Source organism: Trichosurus vulpecula, chromosome 5 (genome assembly GCF_011100635.1).
Source record: "Trichosurus vulpecula isolate mTriVul1 chromosome 5, mTriVul1.pri, whole genome shotgun sequence".
NCBI classification, from domain to species: Eukaryota; Metazoa; Chordata; class Mammalia; order Diprotodontia; family Phalangeridae; genus Trichosurus; species Trichosurus vulpecula.
In genome coordinates, this window is record NC_050577.1 from 53,564,952 (window position 1) to 53,589,035 (window position 24,084).

Consider the following 24,084-nt stretch of genomic DNA (forward strand, 5'->3'; position numbering starts at 1 on the left):
CTCTCTCTCTCTCTCTCTCTCTCTCTCTCTCTCTCTCTCCCCCTCTCCCTCTCCCTTTCCCTCTCTCTCTCTCCCTCTCTTTTCCCTCCCTCTCTGCTTCCTTCCCTCTCTCCCTTTATCTCAGTGTCTTTCTCTCTTCTCTTTTCTGTCTCTCCCTCTCTATTCTCCCACATCTTTGGGGAATAAGGTGAAAAGATAGGTAAAAAAAGAGACCAAATATTTAAAACTTGCCTACAAATAGTCATTTTAGAATTACCTAGAACTGCTTGCTTCATAGCATGGTGTGCTTAATCTTAACATTTATATAGCTTAGGTTTGCCCCTTACAAACTTTATTATATTGATATTGTATATAATAGAATTTGAGGAACTGATTATCTTCTTGGCATAGTGGAAAGAACAGTCATGGTACACTCTCAGGACCCACATTCAAATAATACCTCCAATTTTTATTACCCATGTGACCTTGGGCAAGTCAATTTCCTCATCTGTAAAATAGAACAGGTGTCTGTTAAGCTCCCTTCTAGCTCTAAAACTATTAATTTATGATTCATTCTCAAATGACTCAGCAAATTGTAGAATGGAGTTTAGTCCATGTGCTCAGTCTTTAACCAGAGAGGATTGCATATTCCATAAATTATCTCTAAAATTGCTGAAATTTTTCTAATTGTGTAATTTCTTAATTTTCCTCTTTATAGATGGGAAAAGGATAGCTTCCGTTAAGTAACATTTATAGAGAATATTGAGGTACTTGTAAAGACAAAAGTTACAATACAATCACATTTATGTTATGGAGCTGTCCAAAAGTGGAATGAGCCATATGGGAGGGAAGGATGTATCTCTCCTCCTTGGAGGTCTTTAGGGCGAGGTTGGATGACCACTTGTCATGTATTAGGGATTCCTTTTCTGGATGGTCCAATCAAACGGCTCTAGAAGTCCCTTCCAATTTTCAAATTCTGTAGATACTGTAACCAGCTATGCCAATTATCCAAGTCATCAATATCAATGTTAAATAAGAGGGCCAGGCACAGATCCCTGGAACACTCCAGACCTCCTACCAATTAGACATTAAACCATTAATACTTAATCCTTTGATAGTTTACAGCATGTCACTATGTACGGTTTCAAAACAATCATGCTTTCATTCACTTTACCTGTCTTGTTGGTATGTAATTGCTATAATTCTCTTCCAGACAACGTAATCTTTGGAACACCTTGAAATTCTTGTTTTATCAGATCATTGATAGCTATACACCCTTCATTTTTCACAGGGCGAGTACCCTAGAATCAGAGGATTCTAGCAAAAAAACAAGTGGCCTTCGATATTATTTAGTCTCACTAGATTATCACTGCATCATAAACAGTGACCTTAGAAGTCAGGTTATTCAACCCCCTAATTTTACATATAAAGAAGTTAAATGGCTTGTCCAAGATCACATAGCTAATTAGTGTCAGAATGCGAACAAGAAGGAAGGTCAACTGTTGACCAATCACCTCGTCTGTCCCTTTAGTAAAAACTTTGTCCAACTACAGTCATTTCACTTCTAATTCTCCCTCTTAATATATCCAAGTCATGGGTAACCGAAGTCTCTTTAGTTGGCTGATGCTCATTTCACATTGTAAGAATGTGGTCTAGATATCAAGCAATGGGTATTCTTGTTAAAAAGTTAAAAGATATAAATGGAATTTCATCCATTCAACAAGCATATACTAAGCTCCAACCAGAGGCCAGAAACTGTGTTATTTTCCTCAGTGCTACTGCTTGTCACGTGCTAATAGGAGCATCTGGAGGATTTCACCATCCATTTGGAATCTAGACTGGCTGTCCTCTCATAGTCTGGGACACTTATGGGGAGCAACACCTCCTTGCTTAATGCTTTTACTGATATAGATAATCAGATCACCTTTGAACAGTTTTCTCAATGGTTGCCCCTTTCAAGTAATCTTGCGTGATCTTAATATATGGACAGCGGACACTTTGTGAAAGGAAAGCCCTTAATATTCTATTTTACTCTACCAAGATAAACATTTTTTATTTTAACCAATAAACAATATATCTTTCTGTCCTTGTGCCTGAAAATGTAGTCTGTTACAAGTAAGGAGCTTTCCAATTCTCAAATTCTATCATTCCACAATACCAGAGCCGGGATGCCAATCTATCTTTAGATTCATAGTCAAATGCCCTCTCTAAAATGCCCAGAGGCATTTTCCTTCCTGATCTTCCCTTCCTTTCTCTACCAAACTCATGTGCACTCTGATCTTTTTTTGAACTCACTGCTATTGCTTCAAAAGCTTTAGCTGTTTCTTATATTGCATGTGAAGGTAGTGGTTTCAGTTCAGAGTTTCTGTTTTCCCTGGAATTTCTCATTGCTTCATGGAGACTCAGATTTTTAGGAGTCCTACTGTGATGCCACACTTTTATAGTATGTTATTCTAACTAGGAGGATGGGAAAGTTGAAAAGTGGGGTAGTAAGGCAGCAGCCGTTGCCAATATCCCTAATGTGGGCACTAGATGCTTCTCCGTTCTGCATACAGTCAGCAGGTACAAGCAAAGAAAGTAAACAAAATTTAGTAGGAATAGGGCTTGATCTGTGTATTTGTTTTGTGTATGTCTGTGTGTGGGGGAAGGATTTCCTTCCTTCATTCCTTCTCTTCCCCCTTCCTTCCCTGCCTGCTTCCTTCCCTCCTTCCTCCCTCCCTGCCTTTCTCCTCTCCTTCCTTTCTTCTTCCCTTCTTCCTTCTCTTCCTTCCTCCTTCCTTCTTCCCTCCCTCCTTTCTTCCTTCTTTCCTCCCTCCTTTCTTCCCTCCCTCCCTCCTTTCCTTCTTTCTTTCTTCCTTCCCTCCTGCTTTCCTCCCTTCCTTATTTCCTCTCTGCCTCCTTTCCTTCTTTTCCTTTCCTTTGCTTTCCTTTCCTTCCCTCCTCCCTCCTTCCTTTCTTCCCTCCTCTCTTCCTCCCTCCTTTCCTCCTTTCCTTCCTTCTTCCTTCCCTTTCTCCTCCTTCCTTCTTCCTTCTCTCCTTTCTTCCTCCCTCCATCCTTCCTTCTTCCTTCCCTCCTTTCTTCCCTCCCTCCTTTCCTCTTTCCTTCTTTCCTTCCTTCCTTACTTTCTTCCTCCTTCCCTCCTTTCCTTCCTTCTTTCTTCCTTCCCTCCTATTTTCCTCCCTTCCTTACTTCCTCCTTGACTCCTTTCCTTCTTTTCTTTTCCTTTGCTTTCCTTTCCTTCATCCATCCATCCTTTGCTCTTTCCTTTCCTTCCTTCCTCTCTCCCCAAAATCTTAAACCCCATAAACAATTAATAGAATGAACATAAAAGGGGTTGCAAATGAGTGTACATGCAACTCTTTCTGTCATGAAATGATAAAAGAAATGAAAACAATGTATATGAACCTTAACAAGACAACCCACATACCATGTGTTGTATTTGTCGTCAGAATTGCTGGTTTAATGTCACTCTCCTTTAAACAACTGAAATCAGCATTTAAATGGTTCTTTTGATCTTTTTTTTTACTATGTACTATTTCATATCTTCCCATATTTATTATTCAACACTATCATTTCTTATAGTGAAATGAAATTCCACTGCAACCAAATACAACAGTTTATTTAGCCATTGCACAACCGTTAGTCGTATAGTTTGTTTCTATGTTTTTGGTTATCACCACTGGTGCTTCTATTAATATATTTGTATATGTTGGCCTTTCCTGTTAATAATCTTAATTATAAACATAAAATGCCATTGCTAGGTTGGAAAGTGTGAACATTTTGATGATTTTTTTGTACAGTTTCATAAGACTTTTCAAAATGATTTAACCAAATTCCATAAACTACATACTTTGGAAGATTAAAAAAACTCTGTAGCAAAGCAAAAACTCTGCTGTGGGAAGTCTGGTTGCCCAGGTGGTTTTCTCTGTATGTCTGTGTGGGCATTTCTCCTTTATTGTGTGTGACCCTTGGAATGGTTTCCTTCAGTGGTCTACGTTGTAAGATAATTGAGTTCTTATGAACAGAGCACACCCAAAGGATGAGCAATGATGGCACTGATGCATCACAAGGTCAGCGACAGACGCCTTCTTGATGATACCTTCTACCCAAGTTTTTTCCTTCTCTCTCTGCTGTACTTTTATTAGAACTCATAAGCCTCTGATAGTCAGTCCTTATAGGACCCTGATAATATCCTGCCCAAGGATCAACGATGGGGGAACTCAAGGAAAGACTTTAGAAAGTCCTATGTTAACCACTGCAGAGCCATTTTGTTATTTTGCAGAAAAATGTTCTTGTTTGCATTGGATAGAGCAACATAAGAACATTTTTCTGGACTTCAGGGCAGTTGTTGACTTCTGAGACTGTGCCATCAAATTAGGATGAACAGAAAATGTTGCTTTTTGACCTTAATGTTTTAAATTACAATGTTAGAGCAAGGCTTAGCAACAAAATGCCATATATCACTGAGGCACCAAATTCTAAAAATTTAAGAGTATGTTATTACCTATGGAATGAAATTTCACACAAATCAACAAAAATAGCAATTGCTGTTATCATGAGTGTAAAGAAGTTGTATAGGGTAGCCAGGTGGCGTGGTGGATAGAGTGCTGGATCTGGAGTCAGGAAGACCCATCTTCCTGAGTTCAAATCCAGTCTCAGACACTTACTATCTATGTAACCCTGGGCAAGTCACTTAACTCTATTTACCTCAGTTTCTTCATCTGTAAAATGAGCTAAAGAAGGAAATGGCAAACTATTCCAGTATCTTTGCCAAGAAAACCCCAAATGGCGTCATGAATAGTTGGACACAACTTAAAAAAAAACTGAACAACACGCAACAAGAAATCTGTCTGGCCTTTATGATTAGGAGCAGATAATCCCAGATTCAGAAATGGAAAGTTCATGAGTGGTCATACAGTCCAAATCCCCTCATTTTAGAGACAAAGAAACTGAGGTTCCAAGAGGCATAGCAATCATGTCTGATTCTTCCTGACCCCATTTGGGGTTTTCTTTGCAAAGATACTGGAGTGGTTTGCCATTTCCTTCTCCAGCTCATGTTACTGATGAGGAACTGAGGCAAATAGGGTAAAGTGACTTGCCCAGGGTCACATAGCAAATAAGTGTCTGAGGTCAGATTTGAACTCAGGAAGATGAGTCTTCCAGACTCCAGGCCCAGCATTCTATCCACTATGCCACCTAAGCTGCAGAGAAATATCTAATGCTGATGTCCTAAGAAGCCATGGGACAATAGGATCGTAGGGATCTGAGAGTTAGAGATGGAAAGATCTTTAGAGACCATCTAGTCCAATCCTCTTAACAGAGGCCAAAGGAGGTGACCTGATCTCCCCACCACACTACCACCACCACAGATTTGAGACTATGTTGTACCAACTCCACCGGAAGTTTTCATAAAGACCTTCCTGACCCACCTCTTCAGGCTAATCAAAGTACACATGATCAATTGTGTGGAATGCTATATTGAAACATGTCTTTAATTGGGTGTGTAGGAAGTATGCAGTAGAGAAATTGCCTGAGGAAGTCAGGTCATTCACAAGCTGTCAACAGGTAATATCTGCTCATAATATGCATTTTAAATAAACCCTGTTGTTGTACCATAGGGCAATGATCACACTGTCTTGACCATGCCATATCAGTCATGTTAGGGAATTGTTGACATGAAAACACTTATTAGAGGCTCTGTCTGGTGGCCTAGAACTGATCCTGGTATTGAAAAAAAGGGAGCACAGAACACACCAGGCTACTGGGCATAGCTCAGCAAAGGTATTTTTTTTTTGATGAGACTTGGACAAGAAGCTTTGGTCAAGAAGATATTCCAAAGGGAGATTATCTTCATCATAGCAGCTGCCTTCTCAAAATGTCATGACAAGTTGAGTAATTTGACCAATTTTCTCCAATAATTATTGGGCCAATTTTGGGGGTCCAATTGAACCAAATTATTGACCAATTTTCTCCAGTAAAATGCCCCAACAGCATCCTTTATAGAAGCCTACTATCTTTTTAGCCTGAAAGATGCTCTGTGACAGATAGCTAGAGAAGCATGGACAATAGGACGTATTGTCTTCGCAAAATCATGGAATCTCAGAGTTGGAGGCGACATTAAATTCATCTACTTCAACCTGAACAAGAATCCTCTTTACAACATAGGCCAGTGAGCCTTTGCCTAAAGCGTGGGTCAAGTATCCTAAGGCAGTCCATTTGACTTTTGGATAGTTCTAATTATTAGGAAGTTTTCCCCTATGTCAAATCTAAATCTGCTTCTTTGCCACTCTCATTTACAAATCCTATTTCTGTCTTTTGGGACCAAGAAAGTCAGGTCAGGTCTAGTCAATGAGCATTTATTAAGTGCCTACTGTGTTCTAGACAATGCGCTAAGTGCTGGGAATACAAAGAAAGGCCAAAAGCAAAACAAAACATGCAAAGCAAGTTTAATTCCTTTTCCACATCCTAATACTAAAGGATAATGATTATCTAATTTTCTCCACCTCCAACCCCTAATCAGGTCTTTCCTCTAAGCTAAACATTCCTAGTTCATTCCAACAAATTTCATATGGCATTATCTCAAGGCCCTTTTCTATCCTGGTTGCCCTTCTCTGATCATTCTTCAGCTTTTCAATGTGTTTCCTAAAATGTGGTTTCTCAGACTGAACACCCTATTCCAGATATTGTCTGGCCATAGTAGGGTGCACAGTGACTATCACATGCCCAGTTCTAAACATTAATGTTTCTCTTAATACAGCTGAAAATTACATTTAATTTTCTTGCTCCCTTAGCACAATGTTGAAGCATACTAAGCTTGTATCTCACTAAAATCCCCAGATGTTTTTTTGAGATGAACAGTTTTATAGTCAAACCTTTCTTATCTTATAACTACAACATTGATTCCTTTTAATCAATCCTAATACAGGACTATGCATTTGTCCTTCTTACATTTTATCTAATTAGATGCAGATCAACATTGTAGTCTGTTAAAACTTCAAGGGTTCCTGTCATCCACTGCACTGACTATCACTTATCTTTATAGTTGACATATTTGATCAGCACACCATCTGTCTATATCATGATATTGATAAAAATGATAAGTAGCGTAGAGCCATGTAGAGACCTCTGGATAATTCACATAGTATCTGCCTAGGTGACACAGTAAATAGAGTGGCGGGCCTGAAGTCAGGAAGACCAAGTTCAAATCTAACCTTGGATGTCTACTAGCTATGTGACTGGGCAAGTCACTTAACCTTCTGTCTTCCTCCATTTCTTCCACTGTAAAATGGAGAACATAATAGCACCTACCTCACAGGGTTGTTGTGAGGGTCAAATGAGATAACATTTGTAAAAGGCTTAGCACCCTGTCTGGCTCATAGAAGCGGCTTAATAAATTTTCGTTCCCTCCTCCCCTCCCCCTTCAAACTGACATAGAAATGTTAATAACTATTCTGTGGTTCCGGACACTCTACTAGTTTTGAACACACCCATTCATTTTTTACCATTTTTAGCCTGCATCTTTCCATCTTGTCCACAAGGATCGCATCAGAGACTTTGCCAAATGCTTTGCTAAAATCTAAATAAATTAATATTTACTGTATTTCCTCTATCTACCAATATAGTAGCCCTCCCCCCAAAAGGAAACGATGTTAATTTGGCATGACCTGTTCCTGAAGAAGCGTTAATGGGCCCTTGTGATCACTGCTTTGTCTTCTAGATCTTTACTAAACATTCCTTTAACATATTCTAGAATTTTGTCAAAAATCAAAGTTAAGCTCATTGGCTGGTAGTTTGCAGACTAATCTTTTTCCTTTCTTGAGAGTTAGGACATTTGCCCTTCTCCAGCCCTGCGATACCTCTCCCCTTCTCCTTGATCTTTCATGGATCACTGACGATGGCTCAGAAAGAAACCCCATCCCTCAGTTATTTGGCACCAATTTTCTCAGCTTTCTCACAGCTTAACTTGTGACTTTATGTCCAGGAGTAGGCACCAGCCTTGCTGAATTACTCATGGGGTAATGTCTCAAAACTCCCCTTGACCATCAAGCACCTAATCACAAGTACTTGTTAAGGATTCACCATGTACCAGGAACTGGATGTTAGGGATAAAATACTCAAAACAATCTCTGACCTTAATTCTGAACTTAAACATCAAATAAAATGGACATATCTACATACATAGTAGAATAGAAAAGAGGGTTATACATGATTAAACTGTGAATATCAGTTACATACAGCTTGATTTTTTTAAACATGTATAATAAATTCTACATATACTTTTCAAAGCTGTCCAGGTGGTGATTTTTTTCCAGGCCTTCCTTCTATTCTCTCCTGTGCATTAAAAATAATGCTTCAATAACTTTCTTTTCTTTCTTTTCCTTTTTCACTACCCTATTGCCCTCCTTTGAAAAAATTAGAAGACAAACTCCTGTTAACAAACAAACATGATCAATAAAAATATATCTCCAATGTCAGCTGGATCTAAACATGTATGTGTCATTCTGCATTTTGAGAATATTACCACAAGGGATCAGTCAGTCAAAAAACACTCCTTAAGTGCCTATGCTGTGCTACACTCTGAAGATAAAGAGAGGAGTTTGAATAACTATTATCTCAGATTAGCATTTAAAATAGATTACTCTAGCACTATCATAAACTATAAAACAGCTGAATGAGATTGGACATGTATAGCCAATCTAACCACATTAACTATGCAAAGTTTTGTTTATTTACATATAGAATAACCTATTATTAATCAGATTTTTAAAAAAGTATATGATTGTAAGGAATCTGTGTATGGAACTGTGCTATAAGAAATCATGAGCCCAATGATCTTAGAAAAACATGGATAAACCTGCATGAAATAATAAAGAGTGAAATGAGCAGAACCAAGAGAACATTGTATACAGTAACAGCAATATTGTTTAAAGAATGACTTTGAGCAAAGAAGTGATTGTGACTATTATAAATACCCAAATTAAGGCCATATGAAAGAAGACACTGTCTGCATCAAGAGAACAAACTGATAAATAGAAGTGCGTATAGAATGAATTTACACATGCATACATATTTGTGTCTAATGGTAGCCATCTCTAGGGGGCAGAGGGAAGGAAGAAATAAAGAAATTTATATGATAACTATTATATATTTAAATGGAATAGCAAGTTGTACATAATAGATTTGCAGTTTCATGTGTAATGTTTTTTATTATACTATATTATGGAAATGCTTGTTTTATCCCACAAATTAAAAATAAAATAAACAAAAATTTCAAAGAATGAAAGCAGCTAGAGTTACTATTCATTTAAAAGTCAGGAAGCCCTGGGTTAAAACATTCTTTTGACAAGTATTAGCCTTATGACCCTCTCTGGGACTTATCTATGTCAGCAGTCTCTAAATTTTTTTTGAGTGTAAACCATTTTTAGTTTTAAAAAATTGAATATGAATCATGCATATTTACTTATTAATCAAATATATATATATATATGTACTTTTATACTAATAATTATGTATATAATTTGTAATACTTTTCTCTCCTGGCTCTTCTCCTACCCATCTGACCCTTCCTTCTCTACTCCTTTGCTAGATTTTCATCTACATCACTAATTAACTTTGGGGGTGGGTGTCCCCCAAGGCTCTGTCTTGGTCCATCTTAAACTATTTCACTTGGTGATCTCATCAACTCCCATGATTTCATTGATTATCTGTGCAGGTGACTCAGAGGTATAGTTGTCTAGTCCTAACCTCCATGCTAAAACTCCAGTACTACTTCTCTAATTGGCCATTAGACATTTCAAATTGGATGTCCCGTAGATATCTCATATTCATCCTGTCCAAATTGAAGCTTTCTTTTAGGACCCCAATTATTTCACAACATTGGAAAAGATTTTAAAAGACTGAGATGGACAGTTGAACTCAGGCATTAGTCGAGACGAAATGTAGATGTGAAGGTGAATCACTTGAGACTAGATTAGAAATGTCAGTGGGAGACAGACTGGAGAAGACTAATACCAGCATGAGGAGTGAGTGTTTTGTGCTACAGGCAATAAAGATGCCACTGAAGGATCTTGGGCAGGAGAATGGCATGGTCAGACCCATGTCTTAGCAACATTATTTTGGCAGCCATTTTGAGGGTGGACTGGAGAAGGGAGAAATTATAAACTGAAATGACAATTAGGAGATCATTGCAATAATCTTAAACAAGAGGTGATCAGAAGGTATTAATGTAACTATTGGTTTTAGGAAAATGGAAAGAAATGGGCAGATGTGAGAGAGAATGGATAAGACTTGACAAATCGTTGGATATGGAGTAACATGGAGAAGGAAGAATCCAGAGGTTGTAAAGCTGGGTGGCTGGGAATATGTTGATGTCCTTAATAGAAATGTTACTCCCATATTCACTAAACTCCAGTGCCTTCCTATTGCCTTTGGACCAAATACAAATGGCTCTGTTGGGATTCAAAGCCCTTTATAATCCAGTCCCCCTCCTACTTTCCAGTCTTCTTACTTTCCAACATGTACTCTTCAGTCCAGTGACACTGGCCTCCTGGCTGTTCCACAAACCGGACCCTCCATCTCTCAGCTCCAGGCACTCTCTCTGGCCTGAAATGCTCTCCCTCCACAGCTCTGACTGCTGACTTCCCTGCCTTCCCAACTAAAATCCCAACTCCTACAGGAAGCTTTTCCTAGCCCCTCTTAATTCCAATGCTTTCCCTCTTGTAATTATTTCTAATTTATCCTGTATATAGCTTGCTTTGCATATTTTTTGTTTGTACATTGTCTCCTTCATTAAATTGTAAGTTTCTCAAAGGTAGAAACTATCCTTTGCCTTTTTTTGTATTTCCAGTGCTTAGCACAGTGCCTGGCATATAGTATTATTGATTAATTAATTGATAGAAACAGGAAAGTCTGGAGGAGGGGCAATCTCTGGGTGGAAGAGTACTGGTTCCACTGTGGACATGTTGTGTTTGAGGTGACTGCAAGACATATAGGAATTATCCAGAAGGCAGTTTTTTATTCATTCTAGCAGCTTCTTGACTTGTCCTTCATAACCAATCTTAACTACTTTAGCTCAGGAGAGAGGTTAGGACAAGAAATATAAATTTGGGAACCATCTGTCTAGTGTTAATATTTGAAACCATGAGAGTAGATGAGATATACTATAGAAAGAGAAGAAAAGGGAGCCAAGATGGCGGCTGGAAAGCAGGGACTTGCATGAGCCACCCACCATGTCCTTCCAAAAACCTATAAAAAATGTCTCTGAACAAATTCTAGAATTGCAGAACCCACAAAATAGCAGAGGGAAGCAGGGATCCAGCCCAGGACAGCCTGGATGGTCACTGGATGAGGTCTATCATGCACGGAGTGGAGGGGAGCCGAGCTCAGCGTGGGAGGCAGCAGGACCAGCCAGACCAGGAGCTGGGGAGAACAGGCCCTAGCACCCTGAATCAGTGAGCTGTGGTAGTTACCAGACTTCTCAAACCACAAACACCAAAGACAACAGAGAAGGTTAGTGGGAAAAGCTGCAGGGGACAGAGTTTGGTTCAGCCACCGCCCCAGGGGCAGCAGGGGAGATGCAGCTACAGAACTACAGCTGCAGTTAATTCCGGCCCCAGGCCCACCTGGTGGGAGGGATTAAGTGTCAGATCAGAGCAGGAGTGCAGAGCCTGCTGAAGTTTTGTGTCAGGTCCGGGTTGGTGGTTCTTGAGGAAGGGGGAGTGCTGGGGTGGCAGAGCTGGCTATATAGAAATAGCTCTGAAATCAATGGTGCATCCCCTCAAGCTTGGAACAAAGTACTCTTTGCTCTACAAGCAGTCATACCCTGACGAAAAACTCAAGGGTCAAGTAAGTTGTCTGGGAACATGGCCAGGCAGCAAAAATGCACCCAGATTCAGTCTCAGACTTTGGAATCTTTCTCTGGTGACAAAGAAGACCAAAACATACAGCCTGAAGAAGTCAGCAAAGTCAAAGAGCCTACGCCAAAAGCCTCCAAGAAAAACATGAACTGGTCTCAGGTCATGTAAGAGCTCAAAAAGGAGTTGAAAAAGCAAGTTAGAGAAGTAGAGGAAAATTGGGAAGAGAAATGAGAATGAGGCAAGAAAACCATGAAAAACAAGTCAATGACTTGCTAAAGGAGACCCAAAAAAATACTAAAAAAAAATTGAAGAAAGCAACACTTTAAAAAATAGACTAACTCAAATGGCAAAAGAGCTCCAAAAAGCCAATGAGGAGAAGAATGCCTTGAAAGGCAGAATTACCCACATGGAAAAGGAGGTCCAAAAGACCACTGAAGAAAATACTACCTTAAAAATGAGATTGGAGCAAGTGGAAGCTAGTGACTTGATGAGAAATCAAGACATTATAAAACAGAACCAAAGGAATGAAAAAATGGAAGACATTGTCAAATATCTCATTGGAAAAACCACTGACTTAGAAAATAGATCCAGGAGAGATAATTTAAAAATTATTGGACTACCTGAAAGCCATGATCAAAAAAAGATCCTAGATAGCATCTTTCAAGAAATCATCAAGGAGAATTGCTCTGATATTCTAGAGCCAGAGGGTAAAATAGAAATTGAAAGAATCCACAGGTTGCCTCCTCAAATAGATCCCAAAAAGAAAACTCCTAGGAACATTGTCGCCAAATTCCAGAGCTCCCAGATCAAGGAGAAAATACTGCAAGCAGCCAGAAAGAAACAATTTGAATATTGTGGAAAAACAATCAGGATAACACAGAATCTGGCAGCTTCCACATTAAGGGACTGAAGGGCTTGGAATATGATATTCCAGAGGTCAATGGAGCTAAGATTAAAACCAAGAATCACCTACCCAGAAAAACTGAGTATCATGCTCCAAGGCCAAATATGGATTTTCAATAAAATAGAGGACTTTCAAGCTTTCTCAGTGAAAAGACCAGAGCTGAATAGAAAAATTGACTTTCAAACACAAGAATCAAGAGAAGCATGAAAAGGTAAACAAGAAAGAGAAATCATAAGGGACTTACTATTTTACATTCCTACATAGAAAGATGATGTGTATGATTCATGAGACCTCAATATCATAGTAGCTGAAAGGAAAATGCATATATATATATATATATGTATATACATATATATACATATGTGTGTCTATGTATGTATATATGTAGATATATATATAAGCATATATATATATAAGTATATATGTATGTGTATATATATATAATATATACACACAAAGGGCACAGGGTGAGTTGAATATGAAGGGATGATATCTAAAAAAATCAATTTAAGGGATAAGAGAGGAATATATTGAGAGAGGGAGACAGGCAGAGATAGAATGGGGTAAATTATTTCGCATAAAAGTGGCAAGAAAAAGTGGTTCTGTAGGAAGGGAAGAGGGGGCAGGTGAGGGGGAATGAGTGAATCTTGCTCTCATTGGATTTGACCTGAGGAGGGAATACCATACACACTCAATTGGGTATCTTACCCCACAGGAAAGAAGGAGGAAGAAGATAAAAAGTGGGGATGATAGAAGGGAGGGCAGACAGGGGGAGGAGGTAATCAAAAACAAACACTTTCAAAAAGGGACAGGGTCAAGGGAGAAAATTCAATAAAGGGGGATAGGTTAGAAAGGAGCAAAACATAGTTAATCTTTCACAACATGAGTATTGCGGAAGGGTTTTACATAATGATACGCATGTGGCCTATGTTGAATTGCTTGCCTTCTTAGGGAGGGTGGGTGGGGAGGGAAGAGGGGAAAGAATTTGGAACTCAAAGTTTTAAAAACAGACGTTCAAAAACAACAACAATAAAAAAAAGTTTTTGCATGCAACTAGGAAACAAGATACACAGGCAATGGGGCATAGAAATTTATCTTGCCCTACAAGAGAAGAAGGGAAAGGGGGATGGGAGGGGAGTGGGGTGACAGATGGGAGGGCTGACTGGAGAACAGGGCAACCAAAATATACACCATCTTGCAGTGGGGGGTGGGTAGAAATGGGGAAAAAATTTGTAATTCCACCTTTTGTGAAAATTAATACTGAAAAAATTTCTAAAAATAAAAGAGAAGAAAAGAGGAATAAGCCAGAGTACCTACGTACACTTACCCTACAGGGGTTGGAGATGAATGTTAATTAACTAACAAGTCTACAGAAAACCATGAGACAGTATTGCCTGTGGGATTGGATGGGGCAGTGGTTATACAGAAGAAGGAAGTGGTTAGTAGTAGCAAAAGCTGCAAGGAAATCTCTTCTCTGAGAAGAGAGAAACGGAGACAGTGAGACAAAAAGAGAGTGAGAGAGACAGAGAAAGAGACAGAGAGAGAGAGACAGACACACAGAGAGAAACAGAGACAGACACAGACAGAGACACACACAGAGAAAGACAGAGAGACAGAGAAAGATAAACAGAAACACAGAGACAGAGACAGAGATCATTTCAGTCTGGAATAGTCAAGGAAGGTTTGAATAATACAGGATCCGAGCTAGATATTGCGTGATGGGTAAGGCAGGGAGAGATGGAAAGGTAGGGAGACAAGATTCCTTATAGAAAGAATGAAATGACCAAAAAGTGTGAAGGAAGAAAACTAGAAAGTGTATTCAGGGGTTATCAAGGAAATGACTTTATCTGGAAAATAGCTTTAGTAAGAGGTAGTAGCAGATAGGACTGATAGGGTGGGGTCAAATTGTAGAAGACCTTCAAAGTTAACCTAAGGAATTTGGATATTGTCCTGTAATTAATAAAGAGTCATTGGAGGATTCTGATTGATACAGATGGCTGCAGCGATCAAGGTTGGAAAATAATGCAGTGGGTGAGGCAGAAGGCCCAGTAGGCATGGAAATCTCAAGTTGGTGGCAAGGATAGCACTGAAGTGGCTGACCATGAAGGTCAGAATAGGTAACGAGTAAATTGTGCACCTCCTAGGTGCACTAGTAGACTAGTGAAGTAGGTAATATTGGGAGACTTATTGGTGGTGCCATTGTGGTTGAAGAGACACACAGAATAAAGGAAGTGACAAGCAAGCAGAGGGAGAACCACATTTGAAATCTTAGAAGTTGAACTTCGTGATGAGTAGGTCACACTGGAGTGTGTCTGTTATGGAGTGGGAGTGAGTTTCAGGAGAGTAAGGGTAGGGCAAAATTAAAGTAAGCAAATAGATTTGGGAGGAACTTTAAAAATACTGAAGGCAACTCAGCAGCACAGGAGATAGAGTGCTAGACTTGGAGTCAGAAGGACCCTTCCCAACTGTTTGACCCACAGCAAGTCATTTACCTCAGTCTCCTCAGATGTCAAATGAGGATAATAATAATGAAGACCAAATGAGAACACACATAAAGTATTTTGAAATCTTGGAGAGCTATTTCTTAATACCCAGCCCTCTCCAGTCCTTCAAAGAGATTTCTTCTTGTCCTTTTGCCCAAGAACCAAAGATGATACGCAAAAAGTGAATTATCGCCACGTTTATTTTGTTCTTCATTTTGCCTTCAGAATGTGGCCAACATTCAAAATCAACAGCTTCAGGTTGTCCTTTCTTAACCTTAACATTCTAGGACCCATGATTTCATCATTGTGGTTACTTTACTTTCTCCACAGATTGTATCTCTTTTGTGATGGCCTTTAGGAGTTGCTATAGTCAAAAAGTTCATTACTCAGGCTAATCTAATATTAATACTAGTAATAGTCATAACAGCTAGCATTTATATAGTACCTGTTATGGGCCAGGCACTGTGCTAAACACTTTACAAATATTATCTTATCTGATCCTCACAAACCCTTTAGAGAAGATCATCCATGTTTTACATTTGAGGAAACTAAGACAAGGAGAGATTAAGTGACTTGCCCAGAGTCACACAACTGCTAAGTGTCTGAAGTCAGATTTGAACTTAGCCACTCCTGACTCCAAATCAAGTGCCTAGCCACAGTACCACCTAACTGCCTATGCCTTCTCTAGTTTTCAATCAATCAATTAATCAGCATTCATTTATTAAGGGCCTACAATGTTCAGGCACTACGACAGGCAGTGGGAATGCAAAGACATGAATGAAACAGTTACACACACATATGTGTATATATATATATATATATATATATATGTGTGTGTGTGTGTGTGTGTGTGTGTGTGTGTGTGTGTATACATACAAACTTATGTTATATATGCATACATATACCTATATACATGTTTGCATATATGTGTGTGTAAATATACACACACAGACAAAATAGCCACAAGGTAATTTTGGGGGAAGGGAAAGTAGCAGCTGGGAAGATTAAGAAAGTCCTCATGGAGAAGATGGAACATGAGTTAAGTCTTTAAGGAAAGCACAGAATTGAAGACGTAATAGGAGAATGCATTCTTGGAATGAGAGAGAACCAGTGCAAAGGCGTGATGATGGGAAATGGAGTATCATGTGTGAGGAACAATATGGTCAGTTTCTCTGGAACAGAGAAAATGAAGGGAAGCAATATGTTAAAAGGCTGGAACAGCATTTTTCAACCAGTTTGTGAAGGCTCTTAAAGTCCAAATAGGGAAGCTTATCCTAGATTCTAGAATTAATGGGGAACTAATGGAATTTATTGAGTAGGTGAATATGGGATATAGCCAAACTGTCCCCTTAGAAAAACCACTTTGGCAACTGTGAGAAGGAAGGATTGGAGTGGGAAGAGACCTGAGACAAAGTGTCCAATCAGGAGGCTATTGCAAAAATCCAAGCAAAGGGTGATAAGGGCCTGAACTAGGGTGGTGACTCTATAGCTGAAAAGAAGGGGATGAATCCAAGTATTGTTATGGAGGTAGAGAGAGCAAGGTTTGACCACTGGTTGGATATGTGAAATGAGTGACAGTGAAGATTTGAAGATGACACCATAGTTGTGATCCTGTGTTGCTGGAAAGATGGTCAAAAATAGAGAAGTTTGGGAAAGAGGTGAGTGGGAGGCAAAAGATAATGAGTTTTATTGCTGTTTGCCTGTGGGACATCTGGTTGGAAATAGCCAATGTGATCTTGGTGATGAGAAAGTGGAGCTCTGGAGAGAGCCTAGGTTGGGAATCACTTACCTAGAAGTCACTATTTATTTGCATGTTTCAGGTAGAAAACTTTCTAATAATAGCTTAAAAAGCTAACAATTATATGGCATTTTATGGTTGGCCAAGTCCTTTACATATGTTAACTCAGTGAATCTACTTGGATTCTACTATTAAGTTGATGTCCTTCATCATCTACCCATGAAACAAAGGCTTATTCCCCTGTCAGTATCTCCAAATTTCTTGATTCTGCTCATCCTATTTTAGTTAATTCTAAAAGCATCTTCTAGGCCTGCAATATCATTTTGCATTTTACCATCATGTACTTTGAGGTACAACTGGTAAGAGTAGAAAGAATAATTTCAAATCTATACTCTGACGTTGTCAAAAAATCTATATTTAGCATTTAAAACACATCCTCTGTATGGGAACAAACTCTACATGACATTTCCACGATGATGCATGTGATGAGCTATGTGGCCGTGTAAGGTCATTGCTCAAACTGCCTTTTAAACCACTTCCTTGTCTCTGTTCCTCCAGCCCCAAGTGAGACAATGTGAAAGTATTATTCTTTTAGATATTAGATTTTAAGATGCAGTGTAGGAGTTCACAAAGACAAATACAGTCAAACCTGGAATTCAAAGTAGACATTCCTGAAAAAGACCATGTAATTTGAAATTTTGTAAGTGGGCACTGGACAAGGAATCAGGGGACCTGGGTTTAGTACCAGCTCTCTCTCTCTGACTGTGTGATGTCTGGTAAGTCATTTCATTTTTATGGAAAAGAGGATCTCTGAGATCCATCCAAGTGAAAGCTTTATGAATTTATTAAAAAATGTGGGACAGAGATCTGGGAACAATATTTGATAAAATTTTAATTTTAAATAATATTTAAAAGCAAAACACTCTAATGAGTACATCTGTTAAAACCTTACAGCAAAGAACTAGAAATGAAGGGAGGGTACCCATTGTTTGAAGGATAGCTGAAAAATTAAAATATTTAAGTGTAACAAAATATTGTGATGTAAAGAAGTGATGATCATGAGGAATTCAGAGAAACATAGGAAGATCTATGAGAACTGATGCAGAGCAAAATAATTAGAATTAAGAGAACAATAAACACAGTGACTATAATAATGTATAATGAAAAGCTCATTGGGAGGAATTCAAATGCATTAAGCAAAAAACAATGAAGTTCCTGAAGGACAGATGATGACATGTGTTTCTCTCCTTTATAGGTTAGGGACTACTAGCATTAAGTATTGTACCTATTGTCAGATATAGTCATTCCACTGGGTGGTCTTGCTCATTTTTCTTTGTGATAAGGGAGTCCTCATGATGAGAGACAGTTTGGTGAAGTGTATAAAGAGCTGAGCTGAAGACCTGAACTCAAGGCCTGCCTCTGTGACCCTGGGAAAATCACTTAATTTCTCAGTGTTCTAGGCAATTCCCTATAACTTTATGTTACAACAAAATGCAGTCTGCATTTGTAGATGGAACTTCTTCAGCCTGGAGGTCTTATCTCAGTGGAATCATAGGTCCATTTCCTATCCCGAAGGAATGCTTCTGTCTGGAGTGGGAGTGGGGAAGGTTGAAATTATCATGATGTAAAAACCAAAAGGCATCCACAAAATACATATAAAAAGTTTACTCAAAAATCAAAAGGTGTGAGAACGAATAGGAGGTCAGTACCATGTAAAGATAGTCTGCATCTCCTTCAAATATTGCACAAGGCTGGCCATTCCCTCCTCCTTGTCTTCTAGAGATAAGCTGCTCCCTTTGGAAAATAGGGCCCAGTGAGGGAAGTCCTATATCAGATGTCTAACCCCACTGTTGACCTTACTGTCTTACGTTGTAGAGCCTTGAATGGCAGAAAGAAGATATGGCAGAAGGCACGATCTTCCATTCTCCAACTTAGAGACAATAAAATGCCACTGGAGAAGATGAAATCTATTGACTATTTATTTGGCTGTTGATGTTCATACTTTATACTTCAGTACTTCAATGGCAACAGGCAATTATTAAATATTTATTATTACTATGATCTCATAAATTTGGGTAATTCAATGATACAGATCACAACCCATCCCCTACCTTCACTTCCCTTGAGATCCTTCTCCACATTCTTCCATATATTTTACATAGAAGATCTACCCAACATACCAGGAGATTTGGAACCCGTTGAATAGATGGAATCATGTCATCATTAATAGTTTGATGCTAACTTGGAAAGAAGTCCTTAGTGGAATTCCCCAAGAAACTGTCCTTGGTCCTTTCCAGTTTAGCATTGGCATCAATCATTTGAATTAATGATGATGATGATGATGATGATGGTGATGATAGGGATCATTTATATGGTACTTTGAGGTTTATGAAGCATTTTGCAGATATTGTCTCATTGGATCCTTGCCACAACCTTGGCAAAGGTACTATTATTATCTCTATTTTACAGATGACAAAACTGAGGAAGGAAAAGGTTAAAAGTTAAATGACTTGCCCAGGGTCATGCAGCTGGTAAGCATCTAAAGCAGAACCAGAACTCAGGTCTTCCACTGAAACACCTAGTGATCTATTGGAAATAGTTTGTGTCTCTTTAAAGCATAAAAGGCATGTTTATCAAATATTTAGATGATACAAGGCTAGAAGGGATAGCTAAAATGCTAGATGACAAGGTCACAGTCATTAAAATTCTTGTTCAGCCAGAACAGTGGGTCAAATCTAATAAGATGAAATTCAATAAGGATAAATGTAAAAATATTGCCTTAGTGTTTAAAAAATATAAGCTTCCGCCTTTCGGTCTGAGCTGTAGCAAGCGGCTATGCAAGCAGCGTGGAGTTCCCCAGCTTTTGACCCCCTCTCACCCGCCTTCTTCCTCCCGCTCCAACACTTTCCCTCTCTGTAACCATGACGGAACAGGCAATCTCCTTTGCCAAGGACTTCCTGGCAGGTGGCATCGCTGCTGCCATCTTCAAGACTGTGGTGACCCCCATCGAGAGAGTTAAGCTACTATTGCAGGTGCAGCATGCAAGTAACAAATTGCTGCAGATGAGCAGAACAAAAGCATAGTGAATTGTACAGTCCGAATTCCAAAGGAACAAGGGGTGCTTTCCTTCTGGCGGGCTAACTTAGCAAATGTCATCAGATATTTCCCCACGCAGGCCCTTAACTTTGCCTGTAAGGATAAGTATAAACAGGTGCTTTTGGGAGGAGTGGACAAACATACAGTTTTAGAGGTGTTTTGCTGGCAATCTTGCCTCTGGTGGTGCAGCTGGAGCCACTTCTCTCTGCTTTGTCTCCCCCTTGGATTTTGGGAGAACCCACTTGGCAGCCGATTTGGGAAATCTGGCACTGAAAGAGAATTCAAAGGCCAGGGAGACTGCCTTGTGAAAATCACCAAGTCTAATACAATTCGTGGCTAGTATCAAGGTTTCAATGTCTCAGTTCAGGGTATCGTTGTCTATAGAGCAGCTTACTTTGGAATCTATGATACAGCAAAAGGTATGCTCCCAGATCCTAAAAACACTCATATTGTGATAAGCTGCGTGATTGTGCAATCAGTGACTGCTGTAGCCAGTGTGGTCTCTTATGCTTTTGAGACAGTAAGGCGGCAAATGATGATGCAGTCTGGGCGCAAAAGAATTGATATCATGTACCCTGGGACAATTGACTGCTGGAAGATGATTGCTAATGATGAGGGTGGCAAAGCTTTCTTCAAGGGTGCCTGGTCCAATGTTCTTAGAGGCATGGGTGGAGCTTTCGTGCTTATGCTGTATGATGAATTGAAGAAAGTCATCTAAGTTCATCCTAACTAAAAAAGGAACCAGTGAATATAGATCATGTAGAATACTTAACCACACTTAGCATTTTGGACCACTGACCTTCAAGAAATTCCTATTGTCTTTTTATCCAGGCCAGATCATGTTTGTAGGGGAAACAGGAGAAGCTCTTAGAAAAAGGGACTCATTTATTATGATCCATTATTCACACAGTGGAACTGATGATGATTCCATATATTGATTCTATCGGTTTTTGGGAAAATAACAGTGACTGTGGGTCCAAGGAGGCAGATCAACTTAGACCATCTAGTTTAAATGCTCTTTTGTAGAACTATAAATTTGTGTTTAAGTATTTATTTTAAAAAAATCGTGTCTTCCATTTGTACTTAAGCACTATATATACTCTTTTGCACAGCTGATTATTTGGCAGTTATGATGATCTGGGTTGGTCATTCTGCTATAAAACAATAAATACACAGAAGATTCTAAAAAATATAAACTTCCAAAGGATAAAGTGATGAAGATAGCAGCTCATCTGAAAAAAGCAAAGATTAAAAAAGGAGTTTTGTTGTAGTCGGCTTTATGATAAATGTGAGCTGTGTGACATAGTGGCCCCCTAACATAAAGGACTAGGGAGGTGATTTGTTGTTGTTCAGTCATATCCAACTCTTTGTAACTCAGTTTGGGGTTTTCTTGGCAAAGATACTGCAGTGGTTTGAAATTTCCTTTTCCATCTCATTTTATAGATGAGCAAACTGAGGCAAACAGGGTTAAGTGACTTGCCTAGGTCACACAACTAGTAAGTGCCTAAGGCTGGATTTGAGCTCAGGAAGATGAGTCTTTTTGACTCTAAGCCCAGAGATCTATGCACTATGGTACCCTCCCCCAGCTGCCCCAGGGAGGTGATAGTCCCCTTGTATTCTGCCCTGGTATGAGCACAGCTAGAGTACTGTGTTCTGTTTGAAGTGCCACATTTTTGGAGTGGCATCCATGCTAAAAACTGCTCAGAGGACTCCCAGGATAGCAAAGGGACTTGAGATCATGCCAGAAGAAGATAAGGAAGCTGAGGACACTTAGCCCTGGAGAACACATCTTCTGTATCTTCTGAAATAAATAGCTGTCTTAAAAGTATCTGAATGATTGCTATTGGAATATAGTGGATTTTCCTTCCCTGGAAGGCTTCAAGTAAAGGCCAGATAACTATTTCTTAGTAATGTTGTAGAGCAGAGGTGTCACAATCAGATAGAAATGGAAAGTTCTAAACCGTCCCCGCAGGCCACACATTGACTTAGAAAATGACATATTAATTATGTCATAGTGTATTTGTGCTTATTTTGTCAGATATTTCCCAGCTACATCTTAATCTGGTACGGGACACACTTGGGAGGGTTGTGGGCTACAGGCAGTCTGTTGGTCATGTATCTTATGCATCTGTTGTAGAGCACTGGACTTGGAATCAGAAAGACCTGAGTTCAATTCTGCCTTAGTTTTTACTAGCTGTGGGACCCTGGGTAAGTCACTTATCCATTCTCAGTCTCGGTTTCCTCGTCTATAAAGTGAGAATAATTATAGCACATATCTCCCAGAGTTGTTGGGAGGATTAAATAAGATAAAATGTAAAGATCATTGCAAACTTTAAAGCTCTTGTTATTATCATTATAATATTATCATTAGAGGATGCTTATTCAGACACGGATTGGAAAAGACAGCCTTTGAGCTGGCCTTACAATTGAGATTTCATGACTCTGTGTTAAGGAATACTTGCTACATATTGAAAATAAAACCCATCTACTCTCAAGTTTCCATTTTTAAAGCAGAACAAAGTCATTATACCCAAGCTTGGGGTTTATATTCTGATAGGGTAAACTCTGTGTTATGGTGATCTATTTGAAACACTTTGTGTCTCTTTAAACAGTCCGTTCTTTTTTTTTTTTTAACACTAAATAGGTTATCTGTGAAATGCTGAACTCATTTGAACTGGAGATCCAGGAAGAGAGTTCAGCTGAGTTAATTTTGTTCCAAAGTCTATAGACCATAAAGCAACAAAAAGGCACACCTCAACAGGAAATGACATTTTAACTGTCTCTTCTAAAACTAGAAACCACCTAAGACAAATATCTTATTGATTTTCTCTGGTCAGATTATCTACAACAAACAGAGACTGTCTATGGTCAGAAAGTAATGAGAACCTAAAAATATGCCCAATACATCCAAATCATTATTGTTTAACGAGATCTCCTCTCTAGCTACACTTCAGACGTTTCTCAGAGACAGAATAAACACAAACAGAAACATGTCAACTACTTGATCTACCAGCTATAGCTCCAAATGGACTTTTGGTAGTTTAATTTTTTAAAAAAATCTATTCTACTCCTAAAGGACAAAGATTTGCTACCACCAGGGATATCCAGAAGACTGTGCCCTGGGCTTTCAAGGGAATTCCAGGATGTGCCATGGCAACATTGTTGGAATTTAGGTACCACTTTCCAAGGTGACTACTTTGAAGGAATAGTTTGTTTTTGTCGAGCAGTTGTTTTTTGCTTGTGAGTACCCATTTGGACATTGAAGTGAGGTAAAAATAAAACATATCAATACAATTTTATTTTAGGTAGCCCCTGTCCCAAAGCCCTCTCTTGAGGTGGGGGTGGCCTCTTCCATCTTTCCTCTTGAAGCTTAAACAGTTCCAAAAGATCAAGAAACCTTAAGCTCTCCCCCTCTGGACATCTCTGCTCACCCCCATGCAGGGGCCAATGAGGAGAGAGCCCCATAATAATGGGCTTTGGGGCAGGGGCTATATATTTGAAAAAGAAAATGAAAAACAGTATCTTTTTTTCTTTAGAATGTTAAGTATAAAATAACTACTAATAAATCCTATCACTGATTTATTCTATGACATGTGAATAAAGATTAAGGAAAGAGTGAAAACTTATTAAATACCTATTGAATTTTCTGATCTTCTGGTCAGCTTGGTAGTCCACTGGATAGAGTGCTAGAGTTGGTGTCAGGAAGAGCTGAGTTCAAATCCTATCTCAGACACTTAGCTGTGTGAATCTGGGCAAGTCATTTTACTTTTCTGCTTAAGTTTCCTCTTCTAAAAACTGGAGATAATGATATCCTGTCCTCAAAGAGTTGGGAGGATCAAGTCAGACAATATATGTAAAATTATTTGCAAACCTTGAAGTGCTATATAAGGTCTGGCTATTTATTGCTCTACTCTGTCCCATCCAGGGAACTCATTAAGCCTAAATGAGCAATTAGATGTATAATGTACTGAATTGTTTTGATATTAGATGTCAGTAGCTCTATTAACTAATTCATCCAAGGACTACTT

The 24,084-nt window shown here is 39.0% G+C and overlaps 1 protein-coding gene and 1 pseudogene across 1 annotated transcript in view; both read left to right on the plus strand.

Annotated features, from left to right (window-relative positions):
- The window catches only part of LOC118849937 (ATP-dependent translocase ABCB1-like), a 496,364-nt gene that overhangs the window by 241,573 nt on the left and 230,707 nt on the right, over positions 1–24,084 (plus strand). The gene's annotated exons all lie outside the window — the stretch shown is intronic.
- Positions 19,882–20,774, plus strand: LOC118849941 (annotated as a pseudogene).